This window comes from Pinus tabuliformis, chromosome 9 (genome assembly GCF_031772625.1).
Source record: "Pinus tabuliformis cultivar Carrire ecotype Pingquan chromosome 9, CPIR1, whole genome shotgun sequence".
Taxonomy (NCBI): domain Eukaryota; kingdom Viridiplantae; phylum Streptophyta; class Pinopsida; order Pinales; family Pinaceae; genus Pinus; species Pinus tabuliformis.
The window spans coordinates 604,917,634-604,931,094 of record NC_142307.1 but is presented as its reverse complement, the minus strand read 5'-3'; positions in this window follow the sequence as shown (position 1 = coordinate 604,931,094).

Here is a 13,461-nt window from a genome sequence, read left to right as displayed (position 1 = left end):
TCAAAAGGTTCGATCCAATAAAAATAATACACAAAACCTTTTGTTAAAAAAACAAATGTAATATAATATGAGAAGCTCTCATAAGCAAATCCCCGATGCGATAATGCAATCATAGATCACAAATCGCAAGTTCAAACAACAAAGCATCCTAAAGGTCTATGCCAAACCTCTGATGCAATAATATAATCGCAATCGGCTATCGCAGATACCACAAGACACATAACAAAGCCCTTTGGAAATCATCAATGTGATCTTATAAAGGAAAGTGCGTTATGCGATAAAAAATTGTCTGATGTATATTGGCAGGTTTTAAACCTTCAATCAATAATAAACGAGAAGCAATAGATTCATTGATTACCTTTCTGCCTTATTATACCACTTACCTTTATCGCAATCGGGGCTACCATAGAAAAACGTTAAGCTTAACCTGTGAACCTCCCAATCTGCGATATGCGATTTATCGTTGATCACTGATCGGGAAAACCAAACGATTTGCTTTAAAGGACCATCACACATGTGTACGATGCGACATATAATTATTACATTTATTTATCACGATTGGCAGTTATGAAGGTCATTAACTTAGCAGTTAAGGTTGAGTCCTTCGAGGATCTCATCCATGGTAATACTTGATTATATTTTGATTATCATGCTTGAATTACCATAACTCTTTTCATTTCACATTGGCTTTAAACAGGTTTATTTCTCTATTACTTTCTTTCATTGGTTGTGCAGAGAACCTCTAAGTTGATGAATCCAGAGAAATCCACCAAGAAGGTGAAGAAACCAAAGGCTCCTATGGTAGCCAAAGAAGAACCAACGAAGAAGGCTTTGATATTAGATACTCTCTATCTCGGTCTAGGTCGAGCTTCATGGGAGAGTATTTACAACTTGCTGGAAGCAGAGGAGCTTGAAGAACTCGAGGTGGAAGCAACAACAGACGGCACAAGTAAATAAGAGAACACTCTAAGGGAATTGGCCTACTCATATCTTCATAGAATAGCAGCTCACCCCAAAGTTTTACCCTATAATGACATGATCAGGTGGGTTATTGAGAGCATCGCAACCATAGACAGAACTTTCTTCACAATTGATGGAAGAAAATTTGGATCATTCAGAGCAGAAGATATTAGACAATTGTACCATCTACCTCAACCGGAGAAGCGCTATAACAAAGAATTTTTGGAGGCTTTCGCTAAGGAGAATCCCATCGAATCCAACCCTATCAGATAATGGAGGCATTTTCCAACAAAGCACAAGCATGAATCATCGGGTATCTACTCTATCAATTCTTTGGCTTCTCCTTATTGTTATGCTGGTGCAATGATGTGCAAACTCTTCGGAGTCCATAATTCTGCCAAATTTTCTATAGAGATGGTACCATTAATGGAGGCTGCAATCAATGGCTTTATCATGGACTGGGCAACCATCTTGTCTGATAAATTGGCCAACCAGATACTAGAATACAGAAAAAGCAGGGTTGTGTCTACCCGAGTGATACCCCCATTTTACATGAGTGCCTACATTATGGACACTATCTATTTCAATTCTAAATATCCCATTTTAGGATGGAAATGGACTCCACAGGACCCTAATCCCATTCACCTCTATCATAAAGAACTATGAAAAGCCCATTACAAAAACCACCTGTATAGAATTTGTAATGGTTTTATTATTCCCGTGTATTATGCCATATTCAATAAGCCTGCTCCTAGGTTATTCGAGGAAGCATCATTCGACCTAATTTCAATTGGTAGTTGGTTTGGAGAAGAAAGATTCACCTACATAAGACTTTTCGGCAGCCTTGCTAACCCACATGTCCTTCCTCTGTACATCCCTGATAAACTGCTGGCCAGAGAATTAGCACATCAAATAACAGTTGAAGGGATGTCAACAACCCTTAGGGATTCTAAAAAGCACATGTGGCCACACCTTCGATGTGGTGCTTTTACCTTGCATGATTTTAAACATGCAGAGAAGGAGGCTGAGAAAATAAAGTTGTTAAAACTTGCAACTATCCCAAAAAGGTAGTATGATCCTAGATCAGTTGCCTACAATGTTACCTCTCAGGAAAAAATCACCAAATTTGATCATGAGAAGGATAGCTTCGATGACTTGTTTGTTTTAGCATAAGTATTTTCTCAAGTCAAACATTTGGCCAAAATCAAATTGGTAGCAAAATGACTAGAGGAATTCTATAAGCTCAAAGCACAGAGATTGGAAACCTTACTTGTAGACTTATTAAATACGGCCTCTATGGTACAACCTCAAGGCCAAATTGAGGAGAAGATTACTGAGAATGCTCCTGAAATCGAAAAGATTCCTGAGAAGGAGAAAACACCAGAAAGGGAACAAAAGCAGGTAAAAACTAGTGAACCCCTTGATATAGATATTAATATTGATCCCAAGTTAATCAAGGAATGGGAATAGTTTGATTCAATCATCAGTAACCCTGAGAAAACCCAAGGGTTTGTTACACCAGAAGTGTCTACAGTACAAAAATCAGTAGCCAAAACAGTTCTGATTGTAGGAACAAGCGACCCACCCAAGTTTTAGAAAGACATAGAGATTATCCCTGAGAATCCCACTGAGGAGATTGTACTGCAAATTGAAGAAATACCACCACCGAATGCCTTCTACAGTCCTAAGCATAGGGCTGTAGTCAAAAGACAGAGGAAGAAGAGGAAAATTGATCACAGTCCTCTTTTGACTCCTCAGGTAGAGATGATGAACGTGGTATGGAGAGAAGAGGTCAATCCCTCCGAAGATTTAACAAAACTGTCACAGTATGCCAAAGCCTATACAGCAACTACAATAGATAAGGCCTCAGAGGTTAGCCACCTGATGAGGGAAAAAGACCAAAAAATCATCCAACTAGAGGCAAAATCAGTAGGACAACAGCAACAGATAGATCAGCGTGAGCCATAGTTGATAGAACAAAGGCAGCTAAATGAACAATTAAAAGAATAGTTAAAACTGGAAAAGAAGAGAATTAATGAATAGACCATCCATAAACAATAAGAGTTGTCTCAAGAGTTGAGCAGAATACAATTGTTAAGTGAGCAGGAGAGGAAATCAAAAGATTAACAAATCGCGCAGATGAAAAACCAAATAGAGTGGTTCAAAGGATATCCACAGGTAAATGAATTCAGAACAGAAGCCCTGGAAATGACCAAGGCTTTGTCCTGACAATTGGATATTTTATGTCATAATATATCATCGGTCGTCCCCTTATGTGATATTTCTACATCTATGATTGAAAAATCAGTGGATGCTAGGCTTGAATTAGATAAGGCAGATGAGAAATTAACCAATTTTCTATAATGGCAAGATTCAAAAGAAGGAAAAGCTGACAAACTGCCGAGAATACAAGAATCACATAAGGAAATCTTGTTTTCTGAATGGGAGTCTCAATTAATGAAAGCAGAATGAGCCACATCCAGATGCAGATCCATAACAAATAATATGGTTGAATTGATAAACAACAGTTTGCATATATCTAATCTGATTACAGACTACTCTCCATGCAAACTCCCAAAGGTAAAATTGTTGGAACAACATTGGAAACAAGAGCTGACACAAAGGGAAAAATTAATCAGAGGAATCCAAAGCCTAACATGGGAAACATTCTGGTTTTTCCTTGTTAAACCACATAGTCAACAGATGGCAATGAAGCGTCTCTCCGATGCAATCAACTACATGGTCTCCGAACTCTCCGATGCCACCTTTACTTCTCAGTTACACTCTAGAATGGGTCACCCACCGAGAACTTGGCCTATGCTTGCCATCTGTCAACTGCAACCACAGGAGAAGAAGAAGTTGATACAGTGAATCCATTTGACCGCCACAATACTGCTATTTTCCGGATAAATCCTAGATTTATGTGTCTTTAGTTATAGCAGCACATAGCGATTTTCATTCATAGTTTGTTGTCATTATTAGTATTTAAAGACCCTTCCATGTTTTTAGAGGTAGTGTCCACAATTTTATATTAAAACTTAACTCAGAAGTTGCACTATTGTACTTCTGATATATAATTTTTATAAAAGAGTGGACCAGAGTTCTGAATTTTGACAAATAGGCTCTTATGAGATTTGCACTATTGCATCTTTGGAAGGCATTCCAAAATTAGAACGCAGAATTTGAATGTTGTTTACATCAAGAGAATCCAAATGCTTATGGTACTATTATCTCTGCTTTTGTATTATTTCTTTATGTGAATAAACATTTATAAACTTTGCTATTATTGATATGTATATATGCTTTTAAAAGCAATTCTTTAACTTATCACTTTTGAATGTTTTAGAATTGTTATCTTTTGAGTATATAAGTCAGTGATATATTAAGATCAATGCGATAATGTTTTTAATATTACTTTGTTTAATTACTTAAACAAAGTAATCATCATATGAATACATATTTATATTTCATGAATAAGTCATCTTTATGGTTATTTGTTAATAGAAACAATCAGGAATCGTGTTGTTAGAATAACTCCCAGGATAGATTAGTTATCTTTGTATATTTTTTTATTGTAGAGTAATGCACTTATCACCCAAGTTATACATTACAAACCAATCATCCATCAACTCATATATCACTGGGAAACTGGTCCCATTACATCTAGTCGGAGCCACCACACCAAACGAAAAAGGAGCTTCATTAAGGTCCGGACTGGGTGGTTTTCCCCGATGTTAATGTAGTGATTTTAGAGGCATCAACAATTTTTGGTGCTAGAAGGAGGGAATGAACTATGAATGGCGATTAAATCCAAATCCACAGCCCATTCTGAGAGTAAATCTCCCTCAACATCTCCCCCGACTTCCCCTTCGAATTCTAAATCTCTGATTTTTAAGAGAGAAGTTGACAAAGCAACAACCACTAAAACCTGAACATATCAAACAAATCCACTCTTGAATCTCCTGAAGCTCAGTCTCTAATTCATAAACTTCAAGGGTTTTCAATATCACCAGAGAAGTCTGAGTTATCTCATGGTAGTATAACTTCACAATACATTCCTTCCCATCCTCTTACAAGATTACAGAGTGAAAAGCTTGGCATTGAACCAACAGAATTTTCTCTGCCTAAAAGGAAAATAGCAAGGAAGACACCTGAAGAGTCTGATAGTGAGACTCTTTCATCATCATCATCCATTTCATCCAACCCATTGCAAAGTCAACCATCCACTCCCCAACTCCATATTATTGTCCAACAGGGTACTGGAGCTTCAACATCTCTTTCCCAACCGCTTGTAACTCCATCTTCGCTTTCCTATGCTATTAGCTCAACAATGGCACACAATCAACCACAACCGATGCCATGGAAAAATCCAGGGGCAGTCACAATGGCTACACCCTTGAGTCAATTGCTAGCTCATCCCAAAAAATGGTTGCCAAATTTTAACCCAGATATAGGCATACTGGCAGAAGAACACATAAACAAATTCATGTTGTCAATAAACTTGAAGAGAGTCACAGAGGAAGATGTTATTGTTAGGCCTTTCCCATATACCTTACAAGGAGCAGCTGGATCCTGGTATTTTTCACTACCAGCAGGATCCATTACTAGTTGGAATGCTTTCCAAGAGCGTTTTTTGACCAAATTCAGTGATGATAGGTCTACAGTTACATTAATCAATGATCTCTCAAACCTTAAAACTGAATAAAGAGAACCTATAAAAAATTTCAACTTGTGATTTAATAATCTCTTAAACAAGATTCCTGCCACATCTAAGACCAGTGAGGAGGTCTGAAGTGAATGGTACATTTATGCCTTACCTTTGAATATAGCAATCTTTGTTGATAGAGCTACAAAACCCACTTTAGTAGAGAATATGAAAGAAGCAATCACTGTTGAAAAACGTATCATCGCTTTAGAGAAGAAAACCGCTCTTGAAGAGCGAAAGTTCAAAAAAGCTACCTTTAAAGATGATTCAAAGAAGAAAGTGGCTAAACATCCATATGATATGGAGGGTCTGCAAAAAGTTTTAAATACTATGTCAAATGAAATGGTAGAAATTAAGAAACAAGTAGCCAAGACTTCCACTAAGAAGCCATTTAGAAAACTTCAAAAGAGTTGAATCAAAACCATATAATGCTATATCTAATGCAGAATCCGATCTAGATAATGATGAAGATGAAGACACAATCTTGTCATTAGAAGAAACTAAGGAAGAAGAGGTTGTTGAATGCCATGGTATGTGGGACTTCATTTTACCCAATTCAGATACTGAAAGTGAACAGGAAGCTTTCCTAGTAAGTACCAGGAGTAAAGTTGCTGCAGAGCCTGTTCAACCAACTCAAAAGAAGAAAAATGTAAGTCCTTCTACCAGAGATAAAACTCCCTTAAAGAAATATACGGCAGTGCCTACTCAAAATTAGCCATCATCTTCCAATCCACCATCGCCATCCAAGACATTAGTAGTCTCTGACTCTATGGATTACAACATCATAGAAGACATGAAGAAGACTAGAAAAATATCTCTTTATTTGAGCTTAGTAAGCTCAAACATCAACAGAAATTGCTACTCAAAGAATTAAATGTAGTTCCTTCTTCTCCTCTTCCAAATGTTGTACTGTCCAAGGCAGCTAAAGGAACAGGGAAGCCACCATCCGACAGAGTAGAAGCTATTGATGCTATTTTGATCAGAGATAGATGTAATTCTCATACACCTCCCTTTCTCTTGACGTATGAAATTTACAATAGAAATATGCATAATTGTTTAATAGAAGCAGGGGCTTCTTCAAACATAATGCTAGCTTCGGTTTGATCAAAATTGAATATTCAGCCCCAAAAATCTATAGTGCATATTGTTTAGTTGGATCGAACTAAGGTTCAACTATTAGGAGAGATTAATTCAGTCACCATTAGGTTATTAGCTGATCCTAGAGTTGTCCAGAGAATTGATATATTGATTGCTGACACCCCTGAGCATTATGGGTTAATGCTAAGCAGGGATTGGTTTGAGAATCTCCATGGTTACACTTCTACTGATTGGTCTCATTTGTGGCTTCCCTATAAAGGGAAACCAAATCAAATTAAGATCGATCGGGAGAAGAACATGACCCATACTGTAACGAAGTTTGAGCAGGAAAATCAACCCATAGCTTTCAATAACAACATTCTTGGGAATTACTCAGCAGAATCATTCTTTGGTAATTTTATTGCTCAAACATCACCTTTCTCTGTTAATAGTTTCACATTGCAAATAGAAAAATTTTCACATACAGATACATCTAGGTATGTTACTATTGTTGAAGAAATGGTAAACAAAACTGTAGATAAGCTTGTATTTTGGTCTTTATATTTTGATGGCTCAAATTCTAATGACGGTGCAGGAGCAAGATGTATTTTAGTTAGTCTTGAGGAGGGGAAAACTATGCTATCATGTAAACTGGAATTTGAGTGTACAAATAATACTGTTGAATATGAGGCATTACTTCAAGGATTGTACAAAGGAATAGGCTTGGAAGTGCAATATCTAAAATTATTCAGTGATTCCGAGATTGTTATCAAACAGGTAAGGAATACTATTCATTGCCTTTCTAGACATGTTAAGCATTATCAGTCCTTGGTGCAAGACCTTATATCTCATTTTCTATCATTTAATATCTCTCCCATTCCTAGATCTCAGAATACAGTAGCTGATTTATTAGCCAATGTTGCTTCTAAGTTCCTCCCATCTGAGGATTACAGCCCTGATATGTTTTCAGTCGAATTGATTTTTAGACCATCGGTTCTAGACAATGTCACCAATTAGTGGGTATTTAATCATGATGAAGATCTATATGAAATCAAGGATAGGTTTAAGCAAGTTACTAATTCAAAACTTCAAAGTTATACTTTGAGGTTTGAATTAATAAACCTTGGCAGTGAGGCCAAACCTCAAAATATTAATCTAGGATTTGGACTCGGCTTAGAAGAAAGGTTTTCCTTTATTAGACTGTTGAATAGATACAAAAATGTTTTCGCTTGGAATTATGGTGACTTAAAAACATATGGTACTTCTATCATACAGTACACAATTCCAATGATTTCTGAAGAGAAACCAGTGCAACAAAAATTGAGGAAAATTCATCCAACAACGGAACAAACTCTTCATTCAGTAGCAGGTTCTGAATTAATGTCTTTTTTGGATGGTTTTTCTGGATATAATCAAATATTGGTACATCCAGATGATATATTGAAAACTACCTTGAGAACTAAGTGGGGAACATATGCCTACCAAAGAATGCCTTTCGGTTTGATTAATGCTGGAGCTACCTTCTAGAGAGCAATGGATATAACATTCAAGGGTTTGATTAATAAGTCGGTTGTTGTCTATTTGGATGATATTATTGTTTTCTCCAAGAAAAGGGCAAATCATTTACATGATTTGAAGAAAATATTTGAATGATGTACGAGGTATGGGATTTCATTAAATCCCAAGAAATCATTTTTTACTCTTGATCAAGGTAAGCTCTTGGGGTTTATTGTGTCAAAATATGGAATTTATATCGATCCTGAAAGGATAAAGGAGATTTTTGATATTCCTCTCCGATACAATAAAAAATAAATGCAATCATTCTTAGGTCAAATAAATTTTGTAAAAGGATTTTTTCTAGATTTTTCACAGATTTTTTTACCATTACAAACCATGATTAAGAAAAATTCAGTGTTCAAATGGGGGCATAAAGAAAAGGAAGCTTTTGATTCAATCAAACAGGCAATCATTAGTGCTCTTGCATTAAACAATCCAAAGTTTTCCAATCAGTTTATCTTATATACCTTAGCATCTGATACATCCCATGCAGTTGTATTGACACAAATCAATGATCAACAAGTTGAAGCATCCATATCCTTTTTCAGTTCAAATCTACAAGGTGTTGAACTTAATTATTCTGAAGTATAAAAGCAAGCCTTTGCTATGTTCAAATCTATTAAATACTTTAGGCCATTTCTCTTGAAAACTCATAAAAAAGTAATAGTCCCATTCTCAGCGGTGAGACAATTACTAATACAAAGGGAAATAGGAGAAAAAAGGGCCAACTGGGTTACAACGTTACAAGAATATGATTTAGATATTAAACCAACGAAAATTGTGAAAGGTCAAGGTTTTTGCAGATTGTTAGTAGGAGCTTCTAACATTCAGGAACATGAAGATTCAAACAGTATTGAGGAAATCAATGAGATAAGTATCATCATTCCTGAATCTCAATATGCAGATTTGTTATTTTATTTAAAAAATGGATATGCTCCTTCTAATCTCTCTTACAGAAATAAACGTGCCTTAAGATTGAAAGCTAAAAACTTCGAGATTATTGATGATGTGTTGTTTAGAAGGAATTATGATTTGGTTTTGTTAAGATGCCTTGAAAAAAACCGAAGCACAAAAGGTCTTGCAGGAATTACATGATGGTCTAGTAGGTGGAGATTTTGGAGGTGATACAACAGCTCAAAAAATTATACATGTTGGTTATTATTGGCCCACTTTATTCAGAGATACCCATGAATATGTAAGGAGATGTAGAACATGTCAAACTACCAGTGGAACACAAAGAAAGCCAGCCTTTCCTTTGCAACCACTCAACATTGAACAACCATTTGAGCAATGGGGACTAGATTTCATAGGAGAGATTATCCCACATTCCTCCAAGCAGCACAAATATATCCTTCCAGCCACAGATTACTTTACAAAATGGGTAGAAGCAATTCCTTTGAAGATAGTCAACTCTGAGGCAATTATTGAATTCATAGATCAATTCATCATTACCAGGTTTGGCGTACCTAATGCTCTCATTTTTTATAATGCATCTTATTTTTATGGAAATACCATACTTGAATTTGCTATTAAAAGTGGATTTAAATTAAAATATTCTGCAAACTACTATCATCAAGGTAATGATTTAGCAGAATGAACCAACAAAAATCTTATCAAAATCATTAAGAGAACCATTGATCAGAATCAAAAGAATTGGCAGAAGTCTTTGATATTTGCATTATGGGCTGACTGCATAATGCAGAAGGCCTCAATAACTACTTCTCCATTCAATATAAGGGAAAGAAGCTGTGATACCAACAAACTTAGCACTCTTGTCTCTAGCCCTAGTGCAATTTATTGAAGAAAATAACTCCTCTTCCATTCAATTAAGATATGATCAAATACTTAAATTAGAAGAAAAAAGGGAAAAAGCCAAAATTACACATGAAAAACATCAACTGAATGTTAAATCTTCCTTTGATACAAATTCTACCGCCCAATTTTTTACAAATTGGTGATCTTGTTTTGAAACGGGACAAAGCGCACGAAGATAAAGGTAAACACACTAAATTTCAGAAGATGTGGCTAGGACCATTTCAAATCATCGAGAAGATAGGCTCATCAACGTTCATATTGCAGGATCTCTCAGGAAAGAGAGATTCTCTTCCTGTCAATGGGCTTATCTTGAAAAAATTATTTACTTAAGAAGGTAACCCATTCTTGCTTGTAAATATTCAATTTGCAGTTTTGTTTGTTTGAATTTTTATATCTAGGAAATAAGGTTGTAAATAGACTTCCATTGACCGTTTACTATTTTGGAAGTTATTCAAGAAAATAGTGTAAATACTTACTTTCGATAGATGGAAGCTTTTAAGGAAAAGAACACAGTTCTAGGAAATTAGATAAAAATAAAACTCTGAAAACCTCTTTTAAATTTGTAAAACCTTTTACAAGCCTTGAAAATACCGTAAATCATTTCAAGTTTTAAAAGCCCAAATGAAGTTATCTGTAAAAAAGCAAAGACTTATCCACACCTAGCATCTACAACTCTTAAATTGTCATCCATACACTCTTAAGGAGTAAATCATTCACCCCATCCACAAAGTTTATGATTTTTTCAGGAGTAATTCTAAAATATGTTTGATATAAAAGATAAGAGGTCTCATTACGAGCCTTCTTACCATGATCATAGGGAACTAATTAAACTGACATTACCAATACTGCATATAAAATTAGGGTAATGGCTTATAATTATAAGATAAGGGGTCTCACCACGAGCCAACTTGTTCAGTTCAATTATAACCAGTGAATGGCATTGTCAATAGTTGGCCACCAAACCAGGACAATGGATTTCTATCTTTTGAAAAGAATAAAGAGGATAAAAATATGAAAAGGAAAAATATGTGTAAACATCTCTTTTTGGATTATCTCTCAAAAGTTTTACTCTTAAATGGATGCGACAATGAATGATTAAATGGTTAAAAGGTAATGATGTTGAGACTATAAACGTTTGCTGGCAGCAGAGGTACTACCTATGACAACAAAGTTATCATGAAAGCTAAGTTGGAGAAGTCCCCTTGTTTTATATTTACCAACCAATCAGGGCTCAAAGGAACTTAGAATTTTTTAATTTTTAAGATTGGAAAGAAAATGCAAAAATATTTTTCATTATATTCAGAGTTAATGTTTATCTAATTATTCCTAGGTTGACTTCTTTTTCCTCAAAGGTTTCCAATTAAGAAAGTTAGAAATATTGCATTACTTTCTCAGAGATAACTGTTTCTTCCAGTGAATTGCCACTTGTTGTGTTGTACAACAACCCCTCATTTCAAAATTTTTATAAAAAACTTTAAATAGAATGGGTCCCTTTTTAAGACTTAGTCAAATAAAAAATTCAATAAAAATCACATGCTTGGATTTAATCACATAGCACATGGAAATCATTATCAAAAGGTCTGATCCGATAAAAATAATACACAAAACCTTTCGTTAAAAAAACAAATGTAATATAATATGAGAAGCTCTCATAAGAAAATCCCTGATGCGATAATACAATTGGAGATCGCAAATCACAAGTTCAAACAACAAAGCATCCTAAATATCTATTCCAAACCTCTGATATGATAACATAATCGCAATCGACTATCGCAGATACCACAAGACACATAACAAAGCCCTTTGGAAATCGTTGATGCGATCTTATAAAGGAAAGTGTGCTATGCGATAAAAAATTGTTTAACGTATATTGGAGGGATTTTAAACCTTAAATAAATAATAAACGAAAAGCAATAGATTTGTTGATTACCTTTCCGCCTTATTATACCACTTACCTTTATCGCAATCAGGGATACCATTAAAAAAGCTTGACCCGTGAACCTCCCGATCTACGATATACGATTTATCGTTGATCGCTGATCAGGAAAACCAAACGATTCATTTTAAAGGACCATCATGCATATGTGCGATGTGACATATAATTATTACATTTATTTATCACAATTTGCAGTTATGAAGGTCATTAATTTAGCAATTAAGGTTGAGTCCTTTGAGGATCTCATCCGTAGTAATACTTGATTATATTTTGATTATCATGCTTGAATTACCATAACTATTTTCATTTCACATTGGATTTGAATGGGTTTATTTCTCTATTACGTTCTTTCATTGGTTGTGCAGAGCAACTCTGAGTTGATGAATCCAGAGAAAATGACCAAGAAGGTGAAGAAACCAAAGGCACATGTGGTAGCCAAAGAAGAACCAGCAAAGAAGGCTTTGATATCAGATACTACTTGTCTCGGTCTAGGCCGAGCTTCATGTGAGAGTATATACAACTTGCTGGAAGCAGAGGAGCCTGAAGAACTCGAGGTGGAAGCAACAGCAGACGACACAAGTAAATTAGAGAACACTCTTAGGGAATTGGCCTACTCATATCTTCATAGAATAGCAGCTCACCCCAAATTTTTACCCTATAATGACGTGGTTAGGTGGTTTATTGAGAGCATCACAACCATAGACATAACTTTCTTCACAATTGATGGAAGAAAGTTTGGATCATTCAGAGCAGAAGATATTACAGAAATCTACCATCTGCCTCAACCGGAGAAGCGCTATAACAAAGCATTTTTGGAGGCTTTCGCCAAGGAGTATCCCATCAAATCTAATCCTATCAGATAATGGAGGCATTTTCCAACCAATCACAAGCATGAATCATCAGGTTTGTACTTCGTAGATTCTTTTGCCTCTCCTTATTGTTATGCTGGTGCAATGTTGTGCAGACTCTTCGGAGTCCATGATTCTGCAAAATTTTCTATAGAGATGGTACCATTAATGGAGGCTACAATCAATGGCTTTATCATGGACTGGGTAACTATCTTGTCTGATAAATTAGCCAACTAGATACTAGAATATATAAAAGGCAGGGTTGTGTCTACCCGGGTGATACCCTCGTTTTACATGAGTTCCTATATTATGGACACTATCTGTTTCAATTCCGAATATCTCATTTTAGGATGGAAATGGACTCCGTAGGACCCTAACTCCATTCACCTCTATCATAAAGAACTGTGGAAAGCCCATTATAAAAACCACCTTTATAGAATTTGTAATGGTTTTATTCTTCCCGTGTATTATGCCATATTCAATAAGCCTGCTCCTAGGTTATCCGAGGAAGCATTAGTCAACCTAACTGCAATTGGTAGTTGGTTTGGAGAAGAAATATTCAC